Raw genomic sequence first — 15,371 nt, 5'->3', positions numbered from 1 at the left:
CTGGAATGAATAAATGAAGACTCAGCACTACCTATATATATATATATATGCCATGTGTCAAGTTAAGAACAAAGGTGGCTTTCTCGCATGCAGCACCGCGGGTGCGGTCACGTTAGCACCGCGGGTGCGCTATGCTCTCGGCAACCCTATCATTTTTCCCAAAATAGCGACCGCGGGTGTGGTCTCTGCAAGACCGCGGGTGCGGTCTTGTCCCCGCGGGTACAGTGATGCTACGAGTAAAATCTGCCAACTTACTGTCCATGCACCGCGGGTCCGGTCTAGGTTGCACCGCGGGTGCGGTCTGGCTTCGGTTTTTCTTGCTAAATTCTATCATTGCATGACCGCGGGTGCGGTCTTGCAAACTCTTAATTTTCATGTCTTTTCTCCTCTCCTTGCACGTCATGCATTCCCATATCTTCCGAGTATTATTTTAATGAAAACTAATAATCTCGAGCCTTACAGTCTCGAACGAGTGCCGACCTGTGATATAGAAGAAGAGACATTTCGGTCCCGAGAAAGTCGCTGTCATTAAGGAACAAGTGCAAGATTTATTAAGAGCAGGACACATTCAAGAAATCTATTTCCCGACATGGTTATCTAATGTGGTCTTGGTTCCTAAGTCGCCTGGAAAATGGCGGATGTGTGTGGACTTCCGCGACTTAAACCGAGCCTGTCCTAAAGACTGTTATCCTCTCCCGAGGATAGATCAATTGGTCCATTCCACGGCAGGGCACGAGCTCCTTTGTTTCCTCGATGCATATCAAGGATATCATCACATTCCCTTGGCGGAAAAGGAAAGAAGCAAGGTCAGTTTTATCACTTCCGAGGGGACATTTTGTTATGTAGTAATGCCATTTGGGTTAAAGAATGCTGGCGCTACCTATCAGAGGCTTATGGATAAAGTCTTCAAAAAGCAGATGGGGAGGAACGTTGAAGTCTATGTGGATGATATATTGATCAAGTCCAAGGTCGTCGACCAGTTTGTGATGGATATGGATGAGACTTTTCAAACTCTGCGGGAATACAGGTTGAAGCTGAACCCAAGCAAGTGTGTGTTCGGGGTTCAGACGGGGAAGTTTTTGGGATACATGGTGACTCGCAGAGGCATTGAGGCTAATCCAGAAAAAGTGCAAGCACTATCCTCTATGGGTTCTCCTCGAAACATCCAAGAAGTGCAGCGATTGACGGGAAGGATCGCCGCTCTAGCCCGATTCATATCTCGATCCGCAGATCGAAGTTTCCCATTCTTTAAGGTACTTCGGAAAACTAAAAATTTTGAATGGAATGATCAAAGTGAGAAAGCATTGCAGGAGCTGAAAACTTATCTTAGGGAACTCCCTATCCTGAACAAACCCGTCCCTGGAGAGGAGCTCTTCGTGTACTTGGCAGTCACTCCTCAGGCTGTAAGTTCGGTTTTAGTCAGAAGAGATGATGCAGTTCATCAGCAAGTCTACTTTGTGAGTCACGCTTTAAAGGGAGCAGAACTCAATTATACTACTCAGGAAAAGTTGGCTTTGGCCCTCGTCATCATGACCAGAAAATTGAGGCCTTATTTCTTATCACATCCCGTCACTGTCCTCACTAACAGCGTCTTGGGGAAGATTGTCTCACATCCAGATACCTTGGGAAGGTTGATTAAGTGGGTTACCGAGCTCAGTGAATACAATATCAAGTTCGAGCCCAGAATTGCTATTAAAGCCTAGGCTTTAGCCGACTTTCTGGCGGAGACTGTTCAAGTAGCGGAGGAAGAACAATGGAAGATCTTCGTGGATGGTTCTTCCTGTCGAACAGGAAGTGGGGTAGGAATCGTAATGATATCCCCTTGGGGGGAAGAGACCAAGGTTGCGGTAAGGCTGAACTTCCGAGCCTCCAATAACGAGGCCGAATACGAGGAACTCTTGGTCGGGCTAAGGGCTGCTCGAAGCATGGGTGATACTCAAGCCGTCCTCTATTCTGACTCTCAATTGGTAATACAGCAAAGTAAGGGTAAGTTCGAGGTGAAAAATGAGAAAATGGTCAGATACGCACAAGCTTTTGAAAAAGCTAAGGAGGAATTCTCAGAGTTAATCATGAAACAAATCTCTCGAGCTGAGAACAAAGCAGCAGATAGGTTGGCCAAAATGGCCAGTTCTCTGGATCACCCCCCGGAACCAGAGCTAGTCGGACAAGAGTTTGTCTCGCAAATTGATCATCTCCTAGTTGAGAAAGTAGATATGTTGGAAGAAGATTGGAGATACGAGATTCAGCAATACTTATGTCATGGGAAAGTCCCGGCTGAATCAAAAAGAGCTCGAGAAGTCAAGAGGAAGGCACTCCGCTTCTCGCTCCTGGATGGAATACTGTATAAGAGATCTTTTTCTAGACCTCTCTTGAAGTGTTTGGGTCCAGAAGAAGCTGGTTACGTCCTTCGAGAAATCCATGAAGGGTGTTGCGGTAATCATCTAGGGAGTATAGCTTTGGCTCGGAAGGCTTTGATGGCAGGTTTCTTCTGGCCAACCATGAAAAAAAATGCACTAATGATGGTAAGATCCTGTTATAATTGTCAGAAGCATGCTAATTTACAATGGCAGCCAGCCGAACTTATGAGGTCCGTTGTCTCCCCTTGCCCTTTCGATCAATGGGGCATAGACATTGTGGGACCATTTCCCATAAGCACAGGTCAAAGTAAATTCTTATTAGTAGCAGTAGATTATTTCTCTAAATGGGCGGAAGCCGAACCATTGGCTAGAATCACGGAAGGGGAGATCTTAAAATTTTTATGGAAGAACCTGGTGTGTCGCTTTGGGATACCAAGGAGGCTTATATCTGACAATGGGAGACAATTTTGTGGCTCTAAAGTTCGAGAGTGGTGTAAGGAGATGAAGATAGAGCAGATATTTACATCGGTGGCTTATCCCCAGAGCAATGGACAGATCGAGGTCACTAATAGATCCATTGTGCACGCTCTTAAAACACGTCTGAACTCTACTAAGGGGAAATGGGTTGAGGAACTACCTAGTGTATTGTGGGCTTACCGAACAACGGCTCGGATCGGAACTGGAGAAACACCGTATAACTTAGTGTATGGTACTGAGGCTGTCCTGCCAACAGAAATCGGACAAGAAAGTGCTCGGGTGATAGGATATGGACCAAATAACGACGAATGGAGGGCCATGGATTTGGACCTAATAGAGGAGAAGAGAAATAGGGCAGCTGTTCGGATGGCTGCTTACCAGAAGAGGATGGCTCGAGCTTACAACAAAAGGGTGCGGCCTCGGTCGTTCGAAACAGGGGAGCTGGTCATGAAGAGAATCCAGTTTCAGGAGAGAGAGGAAAATTAGACCCGAAATATGAGGGACCCTACAAAGTTATCGGGAAAGCAGGAATTGCAGCTTACTATTTAGAAGATGCTGAGGGAAAGAAAACCAAGCGCCCGTGGAACGTCCAACACTTGAAGAAATATTATGCTTAGTCATAAGTCTCGACCCATCATGTTAGTTTTGTCTTTATGTTATGAAATTATGTCTTTATTTTCGAAAACATGAATAAGACTGGACGTTGATATATCATCTTTCTTAAATCGAAATAAACCTATAAAAGTCCGACCTCGTGCTCGGCAATAAAAAGAACGTTTGACCTCGCGCTCGGCACGATTAAAAAAGTCCCACCTCGCGTTCGGCAAGAAAAAGAACGTCCGACCTCGCGTTCGGCACGATTAAAAAAGTCCGACCTCGCGCTCGGCAAGAAAAAGAACGTCCGACCTCGCGTTCAACACGATTAAAAAAGACCGACCTCGCACTCGGCAAGAAAAAGAACGTCCGACCTCGCGTTCGGCACGATTAAAAAAGTCCGACCTTGCACTCGGCAATAAAAAGAACGCCCGACCTCGCGTTCGGCACGATTAAAAGTCCGACCTAGCATTCGGCACGGTTTAAAGCTCGGTTCCGGGCTCGAAAACAAGAGAAATTCGATACCGCATTCAACGACGAGATACAATGGAAAGCGAAACACTTAATCCCTTAAAATTAAGACATAGTTTCAAACATGGGGAAGTTTGACGGAAAAGACATAGAACAAGAATAATACAAATATATTGAGCAAATAGAACTTGAAAGGTTCGGCGAGCCCCCTCACTTCCTCCCGGATGTCTAAGTCTTCATTCTCTGTTGCCCATTCCTTCCTCCTTTGGCAGGTCTTCCAAGGCCTTAAACACATCAAGGAAGGAAAAAGGGTGTTCGGCTTCGGAATACCCGTTGGCCCGAATTTGAGTAATGCCTCCATTAAACCCATGCTCGAAGTAAGAAGTAGCTTTGTCCGAGCACAACGAATCAAATTCCGAAGAGTGGATGAACTCTTCCTTCTTCTGAAGCCACATCGCCTCGGCGTCATGGTTTTTCTTTCGCAGTTGTTCCTTGACGTGAAGTGCCTTTTGCTCAGCCCAAGCGGCTTTGTCCTCAAGGACTTGGGCATGAGCTCGGGCAGCTTCAAGTTCGGCTAGGAAAGCCACCTTCTCTGCCTCACTTTTCGTATGGAGATCTTCCATCCGCCTCAGAAGTTCCTCATGTCGACTGAGGACGTCATTCATTGATTTTTTAGAGGAGCTAGCCCTCTCCATAGCTCCACATATCCGACCAGTGACTTCACCTCCCCAAACCAGAGCCTGCATAGCGAAGACGTATGTTCAAAAAAAAAAAACTAGTGATGCGAAAGAAACAAAACTAATTACCTGCATAAAGTTAAGGGACATAGCCTCTATGGCTTGAAGGTCAGTGGCAGCCTTCACGATGGTAAGATCTTCAGAAGACACCAAGTGTCGAACAAAATTTAAGGCTTCCGGTCCGGAGGAATGGGCTATGAAGGAAGTCCCATGGTCGAGGGGTGCCTCCAGCTCAACCTCTTCGGAATCATGGTGCTCATGAAGGGGGGAAGGAGTGTGTATCCTCTTCCCGAGCCTTGGGGGGTCGGGAACGGAGCGGTGGTCTTGAGAGTCTTCTTCATTGGCTGCCCATCAGTCTCCATGGGCACTTTCTTTTGTTTTCCTTTGGCCTCGGCGGTGGAAGATTTGGAAGAGGCTCCTATCTCAGCTTTCCTCCTCTTCATGTTCTGGAGCATTGCCGACTTCATGATCCTTTCGTCTGTAAAAAAAAAAAGAGAAGAAAAGGGAGAACGAGAAAATGAAGATGTTGGGGGAAAGGAGACATAAGAAGCAAAATAAACATGGAGTCAGCATAATAGAGGTTTTCAATGGGAAAATGGAAAGGCTGAGGAAAATATACCTATGTCCCCCTCCACTTCGACTCCTTTTTTGCAGAACCTAAACTCACAGAGAAGATCATCCTGGACCAGGCTCTTGACGTCAAAACACCTTTCCGAGATACTAGCGAGGAACCGGGTCAGGTTGATGGCGCGCTTAGGCGTGGGAGGATCTCTCAGGGTTAACTGCTCGGCCCAAGCCATATCGCAGTACCAAGTAAAAGGCTCAGACTCTACGTAAAAGTATCTGTTCATCCAACCCTTGTGAGATGAAGGGTTCCCGCCCAAAAATTCACACCCGGGCTGGGGTGATAGGTAAAATCGACCAATTTCTTTTCTTTTGATTTTCACAAAGCGATCTAAGAGGGCTACGGAGAGGGTTAGGTTGGAATACCTAAGCAATATTCCTAAAGCCAGAAGCGTGCTAAAGGAATTGGGAGCTAATTGACTAGGGCATATCAGGTAGTGATCACATAGGCACTGGACTATCCTGGGTATAGGAAACCGAAGACCCATCTCTAGTTGGTCCAAAAATGTGCAGTATCCGTCGGGGGGGAGATGAGCTCTATCTGTAATCTCAGGGATCTGAATATCAATATCCGAAGATTGTCCCGACAACTCTCTAATCCTAGGGACATCATCATATCCTAGGACCGAAGCCTTAATTTCGTACCAGGGAAGTTCTACCGAAGTCTTCGAAGGGGAGGGGGAGGGAGTGCCCATAGCTTCATCAATGCCTTAACCAAAGTATTGCAATTAACACAGGAAGAATAACTTACCAAAGTGATGAAGAAGAACAGGGTTGGGAGCGAGAGGTTACCGAACTCAAGACAATCGGCCGAACTGAGAACGTCGAAAGTGGGGGAAACGCTTCGTAACTGCAGAGAGAAATTGAGAGAATTGTGCGAGTTTGGAATGAAGGGAGGGCCATATTTATAATAAGGTCAGACGAAGGAGAGCCGTCCGATTAAATCAAGAATAGATGGCTAGGATCGTGCCTGTTCAAAGGCCTCGGGATCCGCACCACCGTCTGATCCTAGCCCACCAAAATATTGCAAGTGACTTGAACGGTTTAGATTTTCTCGCAACCAATGTTGAACTCAAGGGCTTCAAAATCCATCATAGCAATTCACTGGTCTAAAATTCAATACTTCTTTTAGACCACAAGGGAGGGTTACTACTGATGCCCCCAAAATATTCCACCGCGCATGAGTTTCCTTCCCGAGGACCTTAAACGTATCCCATCGGGCATTACTCGTACAAATTCGATACCATCTATAAACGACGGTCGAGCACCAAGCCCAGCCGCACCCCTGATGACCGAGCCCTGGTGCCCGGTCGAGCTCTGTCACCAAGACAGTGCTCGGCCGAGCACTAGCACAAGTGGCCGAGCGCTAGGGGCGGAGCCCTAGTGCTCGGCCAGCCCTAGCGCTCGGCCGAGCACTAGTGGCCGAGTGGCCGAGCGCTAGGGGCGGAGCCCTAGTGCTCGGCCAGCCCTAGCGCTCGGCCGAGCACTAGTGGCCGAGCGCTAGTGCTCGGCCGAGCACTAATGGGCGAGCACTAGTGCTCGGCCCAGCCCTGGTGTCCGAGCACTAGTGCTCGGCCCAACCCTTATGGTCGAGCACTAATGGCCGAGCCCTAGTGCTCGACCAAGCCCCTGTGGCCGAGCCCAGGTGCTCGGCCGAGTCCGGATAGTCGAATCACATGTGTCCGACCCCAATCAGCGATCAGAGTAGGGTTATGTTAAGCACAGATGCTTGTGACAGGAATCCCAAGCCCGAGCTTGTTTCTATCCTAAGAACTGTCACATGTCAAAAGCGTGAATAATCCTTAAATGGGCTAGAATCTCGTCGTATGATTAGATGTAACGAGGAATCCGACCTGGACTGGCAGTGATTGGAGAAGAATTGCGTGAATAATCCTTAAATGTGCTAGAATATCGTCGTATGATTAGATGTAACGAGGAGTCCGACCCGGACTGGCAGTGATTGGAGAATAATTGCGTGAATAATCTTTAAATGTGCTAGAATCTCGCCACATGGTCAGAGGTGACGAGGAATCCGGCCCGGACTGGCAATAAGGGGAGAAGAATTTAATAAGGAAATTTACCTAAAATAGACTTCAACACGCTAAGGGAAGAAGTCCTCTCAACCATTATAAATACCCACATATGTTTTAGGGTGGAGGGGGATATATCCACTACTACCTATCGAATCTACTCATTTTTTTCTCCGTTCCTAAATCCGATCAAGAGGTCGAAGTGGTCGTGTCAGGAAATTTTTCGACACTTTCCACTACCCCTTAGTCTGTACAAAACAGGTGGTTCTCCATCCGCTCCGGTCCAAATGTTGATCTGAAGTTCAAGCTAGCTCACCAGACCAGACCCAGGGAAAAGTTGGTATCATCAGAGGACATAAAGCAACATGCAGTGCCACGTAACTGTTTTATTTTGTACTTTCTCTTAGACATAGGCATGCAGGGGCGGATCCAGGATTATATGTTTGGGAGGGCCGACCCATCCCACACATACAAAAATAGAAAAATAATTATTATATGTTTGCATAAATTTCAATAATAAGATTACAATAATTAAAAAAATAAATAGAATATTTAAAAGTAATATTAGTATATTACAAAAAGATGGAAGCCAAAAGTTTCTTGAAAGATATACTCAATTAAGTATCAAGTACAAATTTTTAACTAAAAAGAATTCGACATTCTTTTAAATTTTCAAAATCTTCAATGATATCTTCTATGCTCACATTTCTAGCAATTTTTTTCTCAATATATATCATTAATGCGTCCGAGAGAAAATCATCTTTCATTTTGCTCTGAAGTCCTGTTTTTACAATATTCTAAGCTCATATAATTCAAACTTGCAAGGTGCTCATATAATTCAAACATCGATATATGTTCTCTTTCCGGTGCTTTGCTTCAGAAGAAGTCTTGTGGATTTGCTCATATAATTCTAACATCAGTCAAAAGTCATTTCTCTAACTAAAATGCTATGATATAACCAAATCATTAAAAATCACAGATAATATTATAAAAAAATCATGAGAAAAGCTTACCCATAAGGTACTTCAACCATGTAATCACATTTAATTCGAGAATAAAAAACAGGAAGAAAAAAAAAGCTTACCCATGAGATATAACGTATTGTTTTAAAATTTAAAAACATTTTTTCATTTAAATCTTTTACCATATAAAAATGAAGCAAAAAATTAGCAATAATTTTACCTCTTTGTTGCCCAATTACTGAACGCAAGAAAGAATTCCAAGAATCCTCGTTTTTCCTTCCGGTGTGTCTCCGAACTCGCGTCCCACAATATTTTATTCGTCAATCGGTAATATAGCAGATGTTTTGCACAAGATTAGGTTATTAACCATTAGACTAATTATGGATATTTTATTTTTTTGATGGGTCAAATAATATATATACTAAATAATAAAATATATCTTATATAGTAATAATTTTTTTAAAAAAAAATTGGGGGGGCCACGGCCCCCCTTGGTTCTACACTAGATCCGCCACTGCAGGCATGGGACTCACTCGACTCACTAGGTACGGGCATGAGCTCTACATAAAAATCCCCTAAAAACATGTATTCTAAATCTCATATGATTTTAATAATGAGAGGATCTTATGTGAGACCGTCTCACGGATCATAATCTGTGAGACGGGTCAATCCTACACATATTCACAATAAAAAGTAATAATCTTAGCATAAAAAGTAATATTTTTTCATGGATGACCCAAATAAGAGATCCGTCTCACAAATATGACCCGTGAGATCGTCTCACACAAATTTTTGCTTTAATAATAACATTAAAAAATTTACATCCTCCGATGAGATAACAGAACGCATAATTTTCTCATATCTCTATATATAGATTTTTATTTTCCTACCCACATTAGATGATTACTATCTTAATATATTAAAGTTTGTTGAAAAATATATTTAAAATGTGTGTATTGAATATTTGAATGTTGAATATTTGAATGTTGAAAATAAGAGTTGTAAATATTGAAAATTAGTGTGTGATGATGTAGGTAATGAGGTATTTTATTTTTGGATTATTTGTAAAGATTTCGTATAAATAGATCTCTCATTTGTGAAGAAAATCACAATTGAGTAGAGAGAAAAATAATATAAAGTGTGTAGTTTGGTAAATTTTGAGAGTTTGATATTTTTACTTTTTACCATAAATTTTTACTTTTTCACAACACGTTATCAGCACGAAGCTCTAAAAGTCCTCCATCCTTTTCCAAGCTCCAAACAGAAGAAAAAGGTAACCAAAGTAATAATATTTATTTTACTGTTATTTATTTATTGTGTATATATTTAATATAATATAATGTTATTATTAATATTAAAAATAAATTTTTCAAAAACTTGTTATAAATCCTGAGAGGATGTTAAGACGACATCCCACACTCCCGGTAAGAGATACGACAAGTATAAAAGCCTGTAAGGTTTTTAAATAAAATAAATTATGACACTTTATTATAATAATGTGATATGATATACATAATTATTTAAATATGTCTAATATTATATACATCATATTATTACCATAAAATTATACAAATACATATATTATTTTTTTGTACACCAACGGTCATAAACGATAACAAAACGGCTAGTTTTTTCCCTATAAATATGATCTCACAAACTCTTTCAATGACTCCAACTTTCTCTTCTTCTCTAAAAATTATTCTTCATTAAAATTTTCGAAGAAAAAAGAAGATGGCTTTCTCCAGGTTATTTTTAATTATTTTGGTTATCATACGCACAAGTCTTTTATTTATCAGAGAATATCCTCCTCGTGTGTTTTCTTTATTTTCACAAATGCTTGTACTTTTTGTTTATCCATTAATTTGTATTGCAATATTCAATAACTAATAAAATGCATCGTAATTTTTTTTAGTACCACCATGTCAAATTTAACAAAGCTCGAATTTGTTGCGCTCGACATCACGAGAAAAAATTATATGCCATGGACTCTCGATGTAGAAATACATCTTGAGTCATTGGGTCTAAGTGAGACAATAAAAGAAAATGGCATATCGACATCACAAGAAAAGGCAAAGCCATTATATTTTTGCGTCGACATCTCGACAAGGGATTGAAACGTGAATATTAATTGAAAAAGATCCCATGGCTTTGTGGAAAGGATTGAAAGAAAGATTTGAACATATAAGAGAAGTTATACTTCCGACCGCCCGTGATGAATGGAATATGTTAAGATTCCAAGATTTTAAGAAAGTCAGTGATTACAATTCAGCGATATATCAAATAATCTCGCAGCTAAAATTTTGTGGACATGAGGTCATAGAATCGGAAATGCTTGAAAAAACATTTTCCACGTTTCATGCATCAAATATTACTCTACAGCAACAATATAGAGTACGTGGATTTGCGAGATATTCTGAACTCATCGTCTGTCTTCTTGTGGCGGAAAAGAACAACGAGCTAATAATGAGAAATCATCAGTCCCGACCCACTGGATCAACAGCATTTCCAGAAGTAAATGCTGTAAGTAAGAATGAATTTAAACCTCGAAACCAAAATCAAATTCAAAGACAAGATTTTGGTCGAGGTCGAGGTCATGGACGTGGACGTGGACGTGGACGTGGAATTGGCCGTGGTCGTGGTCGAGGCCGTGGTTTTGAAAACAATAGAGATAGTTATTTTTATAACTCATCTCAAAAGAGCGTCCCATACCATCCACAGAAAAGACATCATGAGAATACAAGTGTTAATGAGAATCACTCAAAAAGATATGAAAGTTCTTGTTTCAGATGTGGTACTCCAGGACATTGGTCCCGTATTTGTTGAGCCCTTGAGCATCTTTGCAAACTTTATAAAGAATCATTAAAGGGGAAAGAAAAGGAGACCAACTTCATTGAACACAGTGACCGTTTGAGTGATTCAACTCATTTTGATGCTGGTAATTTTATGAATGATTTCTCTGGAAATGATCAATATGTTGGTGGGATAGAAATGAACAATATTGATGCTGCAGATTTTCTCAATGATTTCTCTGAAAATGAACAATATAATGGTAGAATATAAATGTACAATAATTTATTTTTCATGTATTCATATAATTATGTTTTATTGTACAATTATGATATGTGTTATATTTATATATGTATTGTCAGTAATTTTATTTCATTGCATATTTTTTTGTAGTTCAAATATGGAAAATGCTATGAGCAAAGCTGAAGTTTGCATACCCGATAGTGGTACAACGCACACTATCCTCCGAGATAAAAGATATTTCTTGGAACTAAAACCAACAAAAACAACGGTGAATACAATATCAGGTCATGTAGACTTGATTAAAGGATGTGGTAAAGCACAATTTTTGTTACCTAATGGTACAAAATTTTTGTGATGGAAAAAACTTATCACATATAAATCAGGAAAGAAATATGTGATTGAAAAACTACCAATGCTCCCTACTGGATTGCATTATACACATATAAGTCCGATTGAATCAAACATGATAGTTGATAATTCTACAATATTAACCAATTGGCATGATCGATTGGGACATCCTGGTTCAACAATGACACGAAGAATTATAGAAAATACACATGGTCATCCGCTAAAAGACCAGAAGATCTTTCAGAATAATAAGTTTCAATGTAAAGCATGTTCTCTTGGAAAACTTATTATAAGACCATCACCAGCCAAAATCCAAACTGAATCACCAATGTTTCTTGAACGTATTCAGGGTGATATTTGTGGACCAATCCATCTACCATGTGGACCATTCAGATACTTTATGGTATTGATTGATGCCTCCAGCAGATGGTCACATGTATGTTTATTGTCAACTCGAAATGTTGCATTTGCAAAATTACTTGCTCAAATAATAAAATTGAATAATCAATTTCCCGATTATACAATCAAGAAAATTAGACTTGATAATACTGGTGAATTTACTTCCCAAACTTTCAATGATTATTGTATGTCTATGGGAATCATTGTTGAGCATCCTGTTGCTCATGTACATACACAGAATGGATTGACTGAATTATTGATTAAACGTCTGCAAATGATTGCTAGACCAATGATTATGAAAACAAAGCTCCCTATTTCTATATGGGGACATGCAATTTTACATGCTGCTTCATTAATTCGCATCAGACCAAGTGCATATCATAAATACTCCCCATTGCAGCTTGCATTTGGTAAAAAACCAGACATTTCTCATCTGAGAATTTTTGGATGTATGGTGTATGTTCCTATTGCACCACCGCAAAGAAAGAAAATGGGATCTCAAAGAAAAGTTGGAATTTATATCGGTTATGATAGTCCATCAATCATTCGATATCTTGAACCTCAGACAGGCGACGTGTTCACAGCACGTTTTGCTGATTGTCATTTTAATGAGGAAATCTTCCCAATGTTAGGGGGAGAACAGAAACATACCGAAAAGAAAATTACATGGTATGTATCATCATTGTTACATCTGGATCCAAGAACAAAACAATGTGAAAAAGATGTACAACAAATTGTACACTTGCAAAGAATAGCAAATCAAATACCAGATGCATTTGCAGACACAAAAGGGGTAACTAAATCATATATACATGCTGTAAATGCTCCTGCTCGAATTGAAATTCCAAAGAAACAAATTGAACAAAGTCATGATGTCGTAAAACGCCTGAAGCGTGGAAGGTCAGTCGGTTCCAAGGATAAAAATCCTCAAAAAAGAAAATTCACAGAAAAACACGATGATCACAAAATAGAGAATCATGTTCCTGAAGAAACACATGATGATCACAAAATAGAGAATGGTGTTCCTGGAGAAACACATGATGATGAAAATGTTCTGTCAGAACCACAAACTGACGAGAATCATGAAATCTCTATCAATTATATTAATACTGGAAAAATATGGAACCGAAAAGATATAGAAGAAATTGATGATATATTTTCTTATAATGTGGCAATCGATATCATAAATGATAAAGAAGATCATGAACCAAAATCTTTTGGTGAATGTAAAAATCGGCAGGATTGGATAAAATAGAAAGATGTCATCCAGGTTGAATTGGATTCGCTAAATAAACGTAATGTTTTTGGACCTATAGTCCTTACACCTGAAGCTGTAAAACCTGTTGGATACAAATGGGTTTTTATTCGAAAGCGAAATGAGAAAAATGAAATAGTAAGATATAAAGCTCGACTTGTTTCACAAGGTTTTTCTCAAAGGCCTGGAATTGATTATGAAGAAACGTATTCTCCCGTGATGGATGCAATTACGTTTCGGTATTTGATTAGCTTGGCGGTATCTGAAAATTTAGAAATGCGTCTTATGGATGTTGTTACAGCTTACTTATATGGATCACTTGATAGTAATATATATATATATGAAAATCCCTGAAGGATTTAAGATGCCTGAAGCACAAAGTTCAAAACCCAGAGAATGGTATTCTGTGAAATTACAAAGATTATTATATGGGTTGAAGCAATCCGGTCGAATGTGGTATAATCGACTAAGTGATCACTTGATGAAAAAGGGATATATAAATAATTCAATATGCCCTTGTGTTTTCATTAAGAAAACAACATCCGGATGCGTAATTATTGATGTATATGTTGATGATTTAAACATCATTGGAACGAATAAGGAAATTCAAGAAGTTGTGTCATATTTGAAGGAAAAATTTGAAATGAAGGATCTTGGAAAAACCAATTATTGTATGGGTTTACAAATTGAACAAAAAGAATGCGGAATGTTTGTTCACCAGACAAATTATACAGAAAAGATCCTTAAACGTTTTAATATGGATAAATCAAATCCTTTAAGTACTCTAATGGTTGTTAGATCATTAAACATAGAAAAGGATCCATTCCGACCATGTGAAGAAGATGAAGATCTTCTTGGTCCAGAAGTACCATATCTAAGTGCTATCGGTGCCCTTATGTATCTTACAAATTGTACAAGGCCTGATATATCTTTTGCCGTAAATTTGTTGGCAAGATTTAGCACATATCCAACAAAGAGACACCGGAACGGAATTTAAAATATTTCCGTTATCTACGAGGAACGACAGACTTGGGACTTTTATATTCAAAAGATACTAATCCAAGTATAATTGGTTATGCCGATGCTGGATACCTATCTGATCCCCACAAGGCACGTTCCCAAACTGGATATGTTTTTACTCGTGGAGGCACTGCAATTTCTTGGCGTTCACAGAAACAAACGCTCGTAACAACTTCATCAAATCATGCCGAGATTATTGCACTACATGAAGCAAGTCGTGAATGTGTGGTTAAAAAACAATGACCCAACATATTCAAATCTCATGCGGATTATCATTCGACGAGAAGCCTGTGATACTATATGAAGATAATGCTGCATGTGTTGCTCAAATGAAAGAGGGATACATAAAAAGCGACAGAACTAAACATATTCATCCTAAGTTCTTCGCATTCACCAAGGAGCTAGAGAAGAATAAATGTATTGATGTTCGTCACATTCAATCAAGTGAAAACTCATCAGATCTCTTTACAAAGGCACTTCCTACGACAATATTCAGAAAGCACATATATAATATTAGGATGCGCAATCTACGAAATTTGTGAAAAATTGTTCATGTCAACATCATGGGGAGTTTACGTAACTGCACTCTTTTTCCCTTACTAAGGTTTTTATCCCAATGGGTGTTTCCTATTAAGGTTTTTAACGAGGCAGTATAAAAACACGTAATGAAGACAATCATTATGATCATCATCACAAGGGGGAGTGTTGAAAAATATATTTAAAATGTGTGTATTGAATATTTGAATGTTGAAAATAAGATTTGTAAATATTGAAAATTAGTGTGTGATGATGTAGGTAATGGTATATTTATTTTTGGATTATTTGTAAAGATTTCCTATAAATAGATCTCTCATTTGTGAAGAAAATCACAATTAAGTAGAGAGAAAAATAATATAAAGTATGTAGTCTGGTAAATTTTGAGAGTTTGAGATTTTTACTTTTTACCATAAATTTTTACTTTTTCACAACAAAGTTAATGTTTCTCTTCTTTTTCTTATTTAGAAACAGTTTATGAAAATATATTTCCATTTCAATGTTTTACGAAAGTGTGTTCGTGTAAAATTAGG

This window comes from Primulina eburnea, chromosome 3, assembly GCF_022965805.1.
Source record: "Primulina eburnea isolate SZY01 chromosome 3, ASM2296580v1, whole genome shotgun sequence".
In the NCBI taxonomy this organism is placed as follows: Eukaryota; Viridiplantae; Streptophyta; class Magnoliopsida; order Lamiales; family Gesneriaceae; genus Primulina; species Primulina eburnea.
The sequence above is the reverse complement of the archived record's forward strand: the minus strand, read 5'-3'. Positions refer to the sequence as shown.